The sequence below is a fragment of the Oncorhynchus clarkii genome, chromosome 31 (assembly GCF_045791955.1).
Source record: "Oncorhynchus clarkii lewisi isolate Uvic-CL-2024 chromosome 31, UVic_Ocla_1.0, whole genome shotgun sequence".
NCBI classification, from domain to species: Eukaryota; Metazoa; Chordata; class Actinopteri; order Salmoniformes; family Salmonidae; genus Oncorhynchus; species Oncorhynchus clarkii.
This window is the reverse complement of record NC_092177.1, coordinates 8,543,234-8,558,233: the sequence shown is the minus strand read 5'-3', so window position 1 is coordinate 8,558,233 and position 15,000 is coordinate 8,543,234. Positions and strand designations below refer to the sequence as shown.

General features: G+C 44.8%; 1 protein-coding gene across 1 annotated transcript in view; it reads left to right on the top strand.

Moving 5' to 3' along the window:
- The first annotated feature begins 11,721 nt into the window (after nucleotides 1-11,721).
- Nucleotides 11,722-15,000, top strand: part of LOC139390656 (protocadherin Fat 2-like) — an 80,752-nt gene continuing 77,473 nt past the window's right edge. Inside the window, exon 1 of the mRNA XM_071137926.1 lies at nucleotides 11,722-11,836. The gene's annotated coding sequence lies outside the window, so the exon portion shown is untranslated. The remainder of the gene's footprint in view (nucleotides 11,837-15,000) is intronic.

The following is a 15,000-nucleotide window of genomic DNA, read 5'->3' as shown; positions in this document are numbered from 1 at the left end:
TCATGCCATAGTGTCCACAGCCCTCTCTGAGAGAGGATACATGTCATGTGGGTCTGCTGGGATTGTTACATCATGCCATAGTGTCCACAGCCCTCTCTGAGAGAGGATACATGTCATGTGGGTCTGCTGGGATTATTTCCTGATCGTGCTGGGCTGAGGCCACGGTCCAACCCTGTCCACTCCCCCTTCACTCCCTCCTACCCTGCTCCATCTGGCACTACCCCTCATCCAGTGCCCTTATTCCTTTACCCAGCCTCCCCTCCCCCACGCCACACTCTGACCACGCATCAGCTGGCTAGGGCAAGGAACAGGTGGGAATAGGTGACTTAGATTATGACGTTATGGTGGTGGTAGAAATAACCATAGAAATAGAATTAATAGAACATGAAAAGTTTCTGAATAGACTCAATATGGCCGCCGGAACGTTGACTTGAATTGGCATGTCCATTCTAGAGATTCTATCTCTATACACCTATCCCAGCCCCAGTCTATGTCGGTGTGCTGTGTGGTAATGAGTGCTGCTGACGCACAGTGTTCCCCGCATCCCCAGGATCTGTCCCACCGCAGGGGGAACGGAAGCCTGCTTGCCTGCCTGACTGCCTGTCTAATTCCTGCTTGCCTGTGAGATACGATGGGTTTCTCTGGGTTTGAAGCGAGAGAGAGTCACAAATGCAGCACCCTGTCTCTCTGACGGTTTTCTCTGAAGCTCATTATCCCCTTTCAGAAAGCACAGAGGTTGAGAATGAGCTCTGTTAAGATTTAACATGTTTCTGTCTTTCTTGGCATTGACTCATGGTTTTTCTACGGGCAGAATCACTCAAAATCTAAATCAGAATTTTTGTTAGTCACGTACAACATTTTTCAGATGTTTTTTCAGGTGCAGAGTGCAGTAATACCTAACAACACAATAACAATACACACATAATCCATACGTTAAAATCTAGCAACACAATAACAATACACACAGAATCTCACAGTGATGAGATTTAATGGATGAACGTCACATGCATTTCCTCATACACATAATTGAGCTTACAGTCTGAGGTTGTCCTGGGGCAGGCTATGCCAACATAATGCTTACAAAATACAAAATACCAAGAGCTAAAAGCTCTGGGAAGACAAGTTAACAGGTCGGGACTGGTTGAATGAGAGGAGGATTCAACTTTAGCTTAAACACTTACAGTTTCTCTCAGATGAACAGTAACAGTCTGAAAATACAATCCCCTCCAGGTCTGTCACAGTCTAATTGACATGCATCAAGATGCATTCAAGCAAGAAATACATAAATCGTTCCACCTTTCTAGAAAGATTTAGGCCCATGCATGTACAGAATGCCTTCCAGATCCCTTGACTTTTTCATGCATGTACAGAGTACCTTCCAGATCCCTTGACTTTTTCATGCATGTACAGAGTACCTTCCAGATCCCTTGACTTTTTCATGCATGTACAGAGTACCTTCCAGATCCCTTGACTTGTTCATGCATGTACAGAGTACCTTCCAGATCCCTTGACTTGTTCATGCATGTACAGAGTACCTTCCAGATCCCTTGACTTTTTCATGCATGTACAGAGTACCTTCCTGATCCCTTGACTTGTTCATGCATGTACAGAGTACCTTCCAGATCCCTTGACTTTTTCATGCATGTACAGAGTACCTTCCAGATCCCTTGACTTTTTCATGCATGTACAGAGTACCTTCCAGATCCCTTGACTTTTTCATGCATGTACAGAGTACCTTCCAGATCCCTTGACTTGTTCATGCATGTACAGAGTACCTTCCAGATCCCTTGACTTTTTCATGCATGTACAGAGTACCTTCCAGATCCCTTGACTTTTTCATGCATGTACATGTACAGAGTACCTTCCAGATCCCTTGACTTTTTCATGCATGTACAGAGTACCTTCCAGATCCCTTGACTTGTTCATGCATGTACAGAGTACCTTCCAGATCCCTTGACTTTTTCATGCATGTACAGAGTACCTTCCAGATCCCTTGACTTTTTCATGCATGTACAGAATACCTTCCAGATCCCTTGACTTTTTCATGCATGTACAGAATGCCTTCCAGATCCCTTGAGTTTTTCATGCATGGTCACCCACAGCCCATCCCATCTATCTCTGCTGGTCACCCTCAGCCCATCCCATCTATCTCTGCTGGCCACCCTCAGCCCATCCCATCTATCTCTGCTGGTCACCCTCAGCCCATCCCATCTATCTCTGCTGGTCACCCTCAGCCCATCCCATCTATCTCTGCTGGCCACCCTCTTTGGATTTATATGCAACACATATCTTTCAACTATGCTGTGATGTTTAATGTACAATTTCAATCTATCTAATTGAATAGAATCCACAGATTGCGAGTTGAAGATAAATACTTTTACTAAGAGTGTTAGTACATTAGTAATTGACTGACCGGGTCTCTCCAGATCTCTCTCCTAAGAGTACTATTTCTAGTGTAAATTTTAAATCAATGTTATGCATTCTCAGCCATTCCTGAACCTGAGACCAGAGACAGGCTACCTGAGGGCAATACCAAAATAAATGGTCTATTGATTCTGTATCCTCACAACAAAATCTGCAGAGTTTCAATGATTTATACCCCAAATATTCACATTTTGTTGGTGGCAAGAATTCTATGTAACAATTTCAGCTGAAAAACATGAAGTTTTGAATCTTGTGTTGTTTTATATATCAACTCATACACCCTGTAACGTGGAATCGGTACATCAAAAATCTCTTCCCAACTATTTTGCAATCTGTATGGCAGTTGTCAACATTCTGCTCCTCAAATGTTTCCAATTTATGCTATTTTAATTCCTCCGCCAGTTTTGATCCTTTACATTGGGCAGACAGACCAGTTCCCTGCCTCCTCCCACTGCCACCTGCCTCCTCCAGTTTTGATCCTTTACATTGGGCAGACAGACCAGTTCCCTTCCTCCACCCGCTGCCACCTGCCTCCTCCATGTTTGGGGTAACACTGTAATCAATTGGTTGTACACTTGGATTGAGAAGACCTTCCCGTACAATATCTAATAACTCCATTAAAGACATAACTCCACCATTCCAATTTACAATATAATATAAAAACAAAATACAATTGTCAAACTTCTTTCCCATAAATACAGGTATTTTATCAACCAGCACATTTGAGTTCAGCCATAATATTTGTTCTAACATTTCAGGGGGATGATGTCACATCCTGACCTTAGTTCCTTTTGTATGTCTCTATTTTAGGTTGGTCAGGGCGTGAGTTGGGGTGGGCATTCTATGTTTTGTTCTTGTGTTTATATTTCTATGTGTTTGGCCTGGTATGGTTCCCAATCAGAGGCAGCTGTCAATCGTTGTCCCTGATTGAGAACCATACTTAGGTAGCCTGTTTTCCCACTCTTGTTTGTGGGTGGATATGTTCCGTTTCAGTGTTTTCACCATACGGGACTGTTTCGGTTTTCCTTTATTCGCTTGTTTGTTTGTTATCTGTGTTCAGTGTAATAAATATGACGAACACTTACCACGCTGCATATTGGTCCGATATTTCCTACTCCTCCTCAGAAGAGGAAGACGACAGCTGTTACAGAACCACCCACCACAAGAGGACCAAGCAGCGTGAGAAGGAGGAGAAGAGCTATCTGGAGGAATGGACATGGGAGGAGATTTTGGACGGTAAAGGACCCTGGGCACAGGGTGGGGAATATCGCCGCCACAGGGAAGAGCTGAAGGCAGCTAAAGCCGAGCGGCGGCGATATGAGGAGTTAGCACGGCAGCGCAACAGGGACGAGAGGCAGCCCCAAAAATGTATTGGGGGAGGGGGCACACGGGGGTTGTGGCTAAGTCAGGTAGGAGACCTGAGCCGACTCCCCATGCTTACCGTGGCGAGAGGTTGACCAGGCAGGCACCGTGTTATGCCGTGAGGCGCATGGTGTCCCCAGTGCGCAGGCATAGCCCGGTGCTCTACATCGCAGCTCCTCGTATCGGCCGGGCTAGAGTGGGCATCGAGCCAGGAGTAATGAAGCCGGCTCAGCGCATCTGGTCTCCAGTGCGTCTCCTCGGCCCAGGTTATATGGCACCAGCACTACGCACGGTGTCCCCGGTTCGCCAGCACAGCCCAGTGCGGTCTGTTCCACCCCGCTGCACTTGCCGGGCTACAGGGAGTATCCAGCCAGGACAGGTTGTGCAGGCTCGGTGCTCGAGACCTCCAGTGCACCTCCACGGTCCGGTACATCCGGTGCCTCCTCCACGCACCAGGCCTCCTGTGGCAGCCCAACGCACCATGCTGTCTCTCCGTCTCCTCTCCAGGTGCTCCCGCCTGTCCAGCGCTTCCAGAGTCTCCCTCCTGTCCAGCGCTTCCAGAGCCTCCCTCCTGTCCGGAGCCGCCAGAGCCGCCCGTCAGTCAGGAGCTGCCAGAGTCAGGAGCTGCCAGAGCCGCCCGTCAGTCAGGAGCTGCCAGAGCCGCCCGTCAGTCAGGAGCTGCCAGAGCCGCCCGTCAGTCAGGAGCTGCCAGAGCCGCCCGTCAGTCAGGAGCTGCCAGAGCCGCCCGTCAGTCAGGAGCTGCCAGAGCCGCCCGTCAGTCAGGAGCTGCCAGAGCCGCCCGTCAGTCAGGAGCTGCCAGAGCCGCCCGTAAGTCAGGAGCTGCCAGAGCCGCCCGTCAGTCAGGAGCTACCAGAGTCGCCCTTCACTCCGGCGCTGCCAGAGTTGCCCTTCACTCCGGCGCTGCCGGAATCTCCCGCCTGTCCAGCGCTGCCGGAGTCTCCCATCTATTCGGGGCCCGCTGTAAGGGTCCCCAGTCTGAGGTCGGCGGCGAGGGTCGCCGCTCCAGAGGCGCCACCTAAGTGGGCCGAGACTAAGGTGGAGTGGGATCTATGTCCCTCGCCAGAACCGCCACCCTTCCCTATGGGTTTAGGTTTTGCGGCCAGAGTCCGCACCTTTTGGGGGGGGGGGGGGGGGGGGGGGTACTGTCACGTCCTGACCTTAGTTCCTTTTGTATGTCTCTATTTTAGGTTGGTCAGGGCGTGAGTTGGGGTGGGCATTCTATGTTTTGTTCTTGTGTTTATATTTCTATGTGTTTGGCCTGGTATGGTCCCCAATCAGAGGCAGCTGTCATTCGTTGTCTCTGATTGAGAACCATACTTAGGTAGCCTGTTTTCCCACTTTTGTTTGTGGGTGGTTATTTTCGGTTTCAGTGTTTTCACCAGTGTTTTCCTTTATTCTCTTGATCGTTTGTATTTCAGTGTTCAGTTTATTAAAGTTATCATGGACACGTACCACGCTGCATTTTGGTCTACTCCTTCATCCACCTACGACGATTGTTACAGATGAAATTGAAATTGTAGCCAGCTCTGCAAGGATTGTTTGATAAAGAGAGATACTTTGAAACAATATCATTTTCAATTAATCGAAAATGACACATGGCAATCTGCACAAAGGCAAAAAGGCAATTTTTAAACAATGGATGACCTTTCCTTAGTAATCTACTTGAGAACCATTTAGGGTTCAAGTAAAACTTTTGAATGAGTGAAGATTTTAGAGAGAGGTTTAGTGCTTTTATATTTAATAATCTCAACCCACCCAATTCACAATATAGATAGGCACGTTTTATTTGTCTGGTTTAGCATCCCAGATAAAGCAAAATATTTTTAGCTCATATGATTTGATAAAAGTATCATCAAGAGTAGGCAGTGCCATAAGTAGGTGAGTAAACTGAGATATGACTAAGGAGTTAATCAGGGCCCTTTTTCCATAAATGGACAGGTACTTACCTCTCCATGGTTGCAGGATTGTCTATTTTTACAAGTTTTCTATTGAAATTCATATGGACAGCTTATTTATATATTTTGTGATTTGAATAACAAGTATGTCTACCTCCCCGCCAGCCCATTTTATAGGTAAGCTGCAAGGTAATGTAAAAGTTTTTTTTTAAAGATACAATACGTAATATTGTACACTTATCATGCGGACTTAATATAAAACTTGAGTCATCAGCATGGACACCTTTGTTTTTAAGCCTTGGATTTCTAGTCCTCTAATGTTGTTATTAGATCTGATTTTAATAGCTAGCATTTCGATGGCCATAACGAATGGATATGGTGACAGCGAACACCCTTGTTTGACTCCTCTTGACAATTCAAAACTCTCTGAGAAGTAGCCGCTATTTACTATTTTACCCCTGGGGTTGCTATACATTATTTTTTACCCATTTTACAAGAGAATCACTGAAATTGAAAAAAATCCAGGCATTTATAAATAAAATCCAGTCTTACTTTATCAAAGGTCTTTTCAGAATCCGCTATAAAATACCAGACCTGGCTTCTTCGCTGTTTCACGATGTTCTATTATTTCTAGTAGTTGTCGTATATTATCTCCAATGTATCGTCCATGTAAAAAACCTGTCTGATCAGGGTGAACAATACCTGGTAAAACCTTTTTAATTCTGAGTGCTATGCATTTTACTAGTATTTTTGCATCACAACATTAAAGTGTAAGGGGCCTCCAGTTTTTTTTTAGATAGAATGGATCTTTTATATTTTCCATTTGGGTCTTGTTTTAATAATAGAGAAATCAGACCTTCCTGCTGAGTACCCGACAGACTACCATTTCTATAGGAGTAGTTAAAACAATCTGACAATGGAGCTTTAAGTATATCAACAAAACAAAGTCTTGATATACCTCTACCTGTATGCCATCAACCCCTGGGGTATTTCCAGACTGAAAGGATTTAATAGCCTCAAAAAGTTGTTCCTCTGTAATTTGGCCTTCGCACGGATCTTTCCGAACATTTGTTCATTTTCATCTTTTTATTATTATTTGGAAAGAATTCTGTAATCTTCATTCAGTGGGAGAGGAGGAGTTGGAAAAGAGAACATCTGCTTAAAATGTCTAGCTTCCTCTTTTAAAATATAATTCGCAGAATCATAGATGACTCCGTCGTCAGTAACGAGTTTCTGCAACTTATTTTTGTTAGCGTTCCTGTGTTGGAGATTCAGGAAGAATTTTGTGCAATATTCTCCATATTCCATCCAGTTTGCTTTATTTGTGTGATAGATTACATTAGATAGATTCCTCAAGTTATTTTTGTTTCTCCTCTAACTTATTTTGTATCTCTGTAGTATCGTTTTTATTGCTATCTACCTGTAGTATTAGTTAATGTATTTCCCTTGTTAGTCTTGTCTCTTTAGCCAGAAACTGCTTTTTTATTATTGATGAATATTGAATTGAATGGTATCCCAAACAATAAGGGGATTTGCTGAACCTATATTATACTGGAAAAATTCAGTATTATTTTGTTTTAGTTAAAAATAACTTGTCCTCCAGTAAACTTCAATTTCCAATATCCCCCTCCACTTGGAAAATCTATAGGAGTTATGTGAAGGCCAATTAGATGATGATCCGATCGCATTCTGTCTCCTATTAAAACTTTTTAAACCTTTGATGCAAGAGAGAAAGAGACAAGAAAGTAGTCAAGACGACTAGCTTGATTAAGTCTCCTCCACGTATATCTCACTAGGTCAAGGTTTTTTAGTCTACAAATATCCCCTATTTCTAATGTGTCCATAAAGTTTGTGATTTCCTTAAGGGCACGGTGATGATCATTTTTTGAGTGATTACCTTTATGGTCCATTGAGGTACTTAACACTGTGTTATAGTCTCCTACCCAAATTAATTTATCATTTGTTGCCTGTAAGTTCAATAAATTGCTATAAATATTTTCAAAGAAGTATGGATCATCCTGATTTGAACCATGTAGATTAATGAGCCAAATCAATTTTTCGTCTACGTTCATATTAAAAAAGATCCACCTTCCTTGTGAATGATTCCTGTCTATTTGCACAAACAGATCTACATTTTTGTTTATTAAAATCATCACACCTTTTGAGTTCCAGAAAATTATTTCATCAATCGACTCCTTCTACAGCCAGTATAGTCGGTACGGCCGGTATAGTCGGTACGGCCGGTATAGTCGGTACGGCCGGTATAGTCGGTACGGCCGGTATAGTCGGTACGGCCGGTATAGTCGGTACGGCCGATATAGTCGGTACGGCCGGTATAGTCAGTACAGCCGGTATAGTCGGTACAGCCGGTGAAGTCGTTACAGCCGGTATAGTCGGTACAGCCGGTATAGTCGGTACGGCCGGTATAGTCGGTACGGCCGGTATAGTCGGCCGCGGCCGGTATAGTCGGTACGGCCGGTATAGTTGGTACGGCCGGTATAGTCGGTACAGCCGGTATAGTCGGTAAGGCCGGTATAGTCAGTACAGCCGGTATAGTCGGTACGGCCGGTATAGTCAGTACAGCCGGTATAGCCAATCTGCCAACTTCTGTCTGTAATTTCACCAGTTTCTCACAGCAGGAAATTCCTGCAGCAAAAGGACATTTGAATTATTATGTGGATTTAAATGAATGGCCATTTTTTTATAAATGTTTTGATAAATGTTCACGTCTGACACTTTTAAGTGGAAATTACAAACTTTAGCCACCAAGCTAACGCCTCTAACAGTCTTGTCTTCCTAAATGTATTGGGATCTGACTGACTGCCACCACCAAGTAAATACTCCACACAGACAGAGACTGTGTGTGTGTGTGTGTATGTGTGTGTGTGTGTGTGTGTGTGTGTGTGTGTGTGTGTGTGTGTGTGTGTGTGTGTGTGTGTGTGTGTGTGTGTGTGTGTGTGCGTGCGTGCGTGCGTGCGTGCGTGCGTGAGAGTCCTGGGCCACTCTGACAGCCCAGCATACTTGAGAAAGATCAACTATCTTCTATCTTCTATCTTTGTTGGACAAGGAGAGGACAAACAAGGTTTACTCCTGTGTTTACCTGTAGGACAGATCCGGCTAACAGGCGGGTTGCATTTCAGTCCGTTTTTTTCGGTCTGTTGTTACTGTAATGTTAGTTCATGTTTCAAACCACAGGCTTATTGCAGCATTCATTGATGCGGAGTCACACAAATACAAATCAACAAATTCATAAACAGTGCAGTGTTTTATACTGAAATTCAGAATATAGAATTTAGTATTTGGAATCTGTTCCATTTCAACTTTATATCTTCTTCTCTCTCTGAATTTTCCTGCTACATCACTCTGTCCCCCAGCCGCTGTCCTATATGACCCACAGCTCTATTTACCCTGGGGGTAAGGAAGGGGGAAAGGAAGGGGGAAAGGAAGGGGGAAAGGAAGGGGGTAACGAAGGGGGAAAGGAAGGGGGTAACGAAGGGGGGTAAGGAAGGGAACGTACTGACAGACACACTAAACGAAAGTTAAAGTAGTATTTATGTTGTATGACTGACTGGGGTTAAACAGAGAGACCTTAATCCATCCATCATTCATTTGTTTAAGAATATGGTCAATAGATTTTACTGTCTGACTGTTGACAAAATGCCTTTCACTGCCTCACTGCCCATTACCTGTCTGTCTGTCTAGAGGTTAGAGAGGAATGGTCCCAACATGTCAGATATGTGACCTGACCTACCTGATAACATCTTTATGGGATTATATTGACCTTGTTTCCTACCTATGTTATTGTTTAAGAGACAAATAGAAGAACCTATGGAAAAATGTTTCAATAATTACCATACTGTCTGTATATACTTCAATACAACTGTGTTAAGTATCTGTGTTTGGTTTCATTTGAATTGAAATATGTATTTAATTTTTTGAACATTTTTATATAAAACAATTTCCGCATGATTGAGAAAATTCCCCCCTGCAGATTATCAGTTCATGAATCATGATTTTAAAAACCGGTCCTGCTTCCATTGCTTAGGTTGACGGCTAAACTAAATCCTGAATAAACAATTAAATGCTACTCAAATTTAAAAAAAACATTGCGTAACTGATATCTATGAAAATGCCGGGTTGTTTCTTCATCAGCATTAGGACTGATGCTGTGTGCTGCTCTTAATCCTCACCCTGAAGGTGTTCTTCTACTGACAGGTGCCCCTGCTGCTGCTGGCCCAGTGCCCACCTTCTGTTGTCTTTGTAGGCCATACCCAACAGACTCCCCTCTCTTCCCCCTGACGTCCATGTGTTCACTGTGCCCCTGGAAATATCAGGTCCTGGCACTGTCCTCGTGGCCTGCTTACGTGAACCACAATGCCTGGAGAAACTGACGAGGGACCGAGTCGGCGGTTCTGTTCTGACTCTCTCACTCTGGCGTTTGTACCCTGAGGTGTTCTAACAATAAAGTATGGACTTTTTGAAAGCACACTTCAAATGTCTTACGACCTTAGTCTTTTCATCTTCAGTCCGCTGTTCCTGCACCTGGGTTAGAAGGAGAGGTACGGTTCCGTTTCTCACTGTATCCTGAACCGTGTTGACACCTCACAGTGTCAACACTAACCCCACGGGGAAGACTGAGGACAGGTCCTAACGTCGGTCTAATATTTCAATGTGATCCCCTCCCTGAGAGAATCAAATATCTCCTTTAGCTCTGGTGAGTTCATCTCATTTGACAGCCTCGGGTAATTTGCTGAGTGTTGTACTGAGCATGTGCGGTGTGCCACTGTTTACACAACAAAAAGACAAAGTCTGTTGACCTGAGGGTGTAAGCAGCAGAACTACAGCAGAACTACAGAACTACAGCACTAGAGCACTACAGCACTACAGAACTACAGAACTACAGCACTACAGAACTACAGAACTACAGCACTAGAGCACTACAGAACTACAGAACTACAGCACTACAGAACTAGAGCACTACAGAACTACAGCACTACAGAACTAGAGCACTACAGAACTACAGCAGCTCTACAGAACTACAGCACTACAGAACTACAGCACTACAGAACTACAGAACTACAGCACTACAGCAGCTCTACAGAAATACAGCACTACAGCACTACAGAACTACAGCACTACAGAACTACAGCACTACAGAACTACAGCACTACAGCAGCTCTACAGAACTACAGCACTACAGCACTACAGAACTACAGAACTACAGCACTACAGCACTACAGAACTACAACACTACAACACTACAGCACTACAGAACTACAGCACTACAACACTACAGCACTACAACACTACAGCACAACAGCACTACAGAACTACAGAACTACAGCACTACAGAACTACAGCACTACAGCCCACAATAGATCACTTTGGCATTACAGCTAACGGAGAGCTAATGTTTTGGTCTTACTATCTGTCGCTCAGTGTTTGATAGATTAACTTCTCCTATGGATAACACATAATTCATTAGGATCTTAATTTGATCAGTGTTGTCACAGCAAAAATAATCCCGCAGCAACAGCATTTGAATGTTGGGTTCATAATGTGGCTTGATGGTGTTTAGACTATTTGCTGACAAGAGCAAGCCAGGGTTTAATTTCTCAAACCTGCGAGTTAGACTATCCAAACAGGACAGGTACACCAACAACTATTGTTTCAATACACGCCCTGAGAGCACCGAGCACTTCTCTGGCCCCAGCCCAGAAGGCTAACATGAAAGAACCAGCCCACAATCTGTGCACAGGCACCCGTGTGTGTGTGTGTGAGTGTGTGTGTGTGGGTGTGAGGGACGGACGGAGGGAGGGAGGAGGTGGGGGAGGAGGGGACAGTGTGAGAAGTGGGAGGGTACCGTGGAGTTCCTCAGGGAGCTAGGATTCTCTTAGTACTCTCCTGCAAAGCTCCTGAGTAGAATAGATGTGAGTAAAGTTAACTAGCCGGCTATTGATACTGACAGAGTTCACAATATTGCATGTGTGTTTTTTTTTTTCCCCACGAGACACTATGGAAGAACAACAGTGCTTGTCACTCTCGTTTTGCTGGATCTGCAAAATCCTTAAAGCATAAAGGAGGAAAATAATAACAAGAAACATTTCAGAAGGGGTCAACTTAGAGAACCTTGGGTAAGTTTCTGTTCTGTTCTGTCAGTGTTGACTGATGCAAGCTGAATTCATGTGCAACTTTAGTTACTGAAGTTTCTAAACACTTCTAAGCAGTTCGTTTTTCCCACTCTTAAAGTCTTACAAAATGAAAAGCATATATAACATGTTTCATAAGTTATAACGCATTAAAAAAGGCATTTCTAAACATGTCTTAATCAGTGATAAAGGCTGATTCATAAAAGTGTTACCCAGTTACTTACTGTAAACTTACTGTTTAATCCTGCATGCTAAGTGTCATCGTGGTTTGTTTTATTGACTCAACACAGCTTCTAGAACGGCCTGGGCATGGCTTAGGGTGTGTTCCAATGTGGGAACATTTTGCATATCGTGCACTATTTGGGACTATTTCCATTCACTATAAGTCGTTTTCTGTAGTTTTGTATGTATGCATTGCGTGGGAGATAAGTAATTGCTGTGAAATATGCATGGGAATTGAGCTAAACTTGTTTGTGGAGGAAATGCCTGGATTAACAATTTTTTTTTAAATCCCAAAAACTCTTTATATAAACTTGCTTTGTTCATAAGCTTGTAGCTTAGTTGTCCCTCCTTCTGTTGACCCCAGTTGACCCCTGTTTACTGACATAAAAACATATTTCCAAGAGTGGCATCATGTGGCCCCAGTAGGATCATTTGACTTCTGTCACTGAGATGTGTTGACTTTCGTATTTTACATGACAAATAAATACAAAAGTTGTCATTTAGCAGACACTCTTATCCAGAGCGACATACAGGAGTGAATGGTCATAAATAAATAAATAAAAAACTTGTTCATACTGGTCCCCCATGAGAATTAAACCCACAATCCCTGGTGTTGTAAATGCCATGCTCTACCAACCTATGAAATCTGTAAGAGACGCTGATGGTCTGAACGTTCAACTTTGTTACCTATGACAGACGGATGGCCCATCAGATAACCTCCTGGAAGCCCACTCGTCCGTTTCCATGACGGACACTTCCCTGGCTTCCCATTGGCCGTGAAGTTTTTTTCCTCCATTCATATTCCTGCTTAATTCCTGAAACAAATGAGCATCTAGGAGTTGATGAGTTCCTATTGATAGATCACATTCCTTCAACCTGGAATAACCTGAGACTGCACTGTGATGTTACTGTAATGAGTGCTTTACCAATAGATAGGTGTGTGTGTGTGTGTGTGTGTGTGTGTGTGTGTGTGTGTGTGTGTGTGTGTGTGTGTGTGTGTGTGTGTGTGTGTGTGTGTGTGTGTGTGTGTGCACGCGCGCTATAAATGGCATTGTCTTAAGCCAGTCTTGTCCATTAGAATGAATGTACTGGGGCGGCAGGTAGCCTAGTGGTTGGGGTTGGGGCGGCAGGTAGCCTAGTGGTTGGGGTTGGGGCGGCAGGTAGCCTAGTGGTTGGGGCGGCAGGTAGCCTAGTGGTTGGGGCGGCAGGTAGCCTAGTGGTTGGGGCGGCAGGTAGCCTAGTGGTTGGGTCGGCAGGTAGCCTAGGAGTTGGGGTTGGGGCGGCAGGTAGCCTAGTGGTTGGGGTTGGGGCGGCAGGTAGCCTAGTGGTTGGGGCGTTGGACTAGCAACCGAAAGGTTGCAAGATCGAATCCCCTAGCTGACAAGGTCAAAATCTGTCGTTCTGCCCCTGAACAAGGCAGTCATTGAAAGTAAGAATTTGTTCTTAACTGACTTGCCTAGTTAAATAAAGGTCAAAAAGAAAGAAAAAAAGACCTGGCAATACATTACTGTCCACTCCCAGTCATTTAGGTGATTAGTCTGCCTGTGGCACTGGGTGGTAGAGGTAACTAACGGCTGATGTCCAGAGTTACTGGGTGGTGGAGGTAACTAACGGCTGATGTCCAGAGTTACTGGGTGGTAGAGGTAACTAACGGCTGATGTCCAGAGTTACTGGGTGGTGGAGGTAACTAACGGCTGATGTCCAGAGTTACTGGGTGGTGGGGGTAACTAACGGCTGATGTCCAGAGTTACTGGGTGGTAGAGGTAACTAACGGCTGATGTCCAGAGTTACTGGGTGGTGGAGGTAACTAACGGCTGATGTCCAGAGTTACTGGGTGTAAAGGTAACTAACGGCTGATGTCCAGAGTTACTGGGTGGTAGAGGTAACTAACGGCTGATGTCCAGAGTTACTGGGTGGTAGAGGTAACTAACGGCTGATGTCCAGAGTTACTGGGTGGTGGGGGTAACTAACGGCTGATGTCCAGAGTTACTGGGTGGTGGAGGTAACTAACGACTGATGTCCAGAGTTACTGGGTGGTAGAGGTAACTAACGGCTGATGTCCAGAGTTACTGGGTGGTGGGGGTAACTAACGGCTGATGTCCAGAGTTACTGGGTGTAGAGGTAACTAACGGCTGATGTCCAGAGTTACTGGGTGGTAGAGGTAACTAACGGCTGATGTCCAGAGTTACTGGGTGGTAGAGGTAACTAACGGCTGATGTCCAGAGTTACTGGGTGTAGAGGTAACTAACGGCTGATGTCCAGAGTTACTGGGTGGTAGAGGTAACTAACGGCTGATGTCCAGAGTTACTGGGTGGTGGAGGTAACTAACGACTGATGTCCAGAATTACTGGGTGTAGAGGTAACTAACGGCTGATGTCCAGAGTTACTGGGTGGTAGAGGTAACTAACGGCTGATGTCCAGAGTTACTGGGTGGTGGAGGTAACTAACGGCTGATGTCCAGAGTTACTGGGTGGTAGAGGTAACTAACGGCTGATGTCCAGAGTTACTGGGTGGTGGAGGTAACTAACGGCTGATGTCCAGAGTTACTGGGTGTAAAGGTAACTAACGGCTGATGTCCAGAGTTACTGGGTGGTAGAGGTAACTAACGGCTGATGTCCAGAGTTACTGGGTGGTAGAGGTAACTAACGGCTGATGTCCAGAGTTACTGGGTGGTGGAGGTAACTAACGGCTGATGTCCAGAGTTACTGGGTGGTAGAGGTAACTAACGGCTGATGTCCAGAGTTACTGGGTGGTGGAGGTAACTAACGGCTGATGTCCAGAGTTACTGGGTGTAAAGGTAACTAACGGCTGATGTCCAGAGTTACTGGGTGGTAGAGGTAACTAACGGCTGATGTCCAGAGTCACTGGGTGGTAGAGGTAACTAACGGCTGATGTCCAGAGTTACTGGGTGGTGGGGGTAACTAACG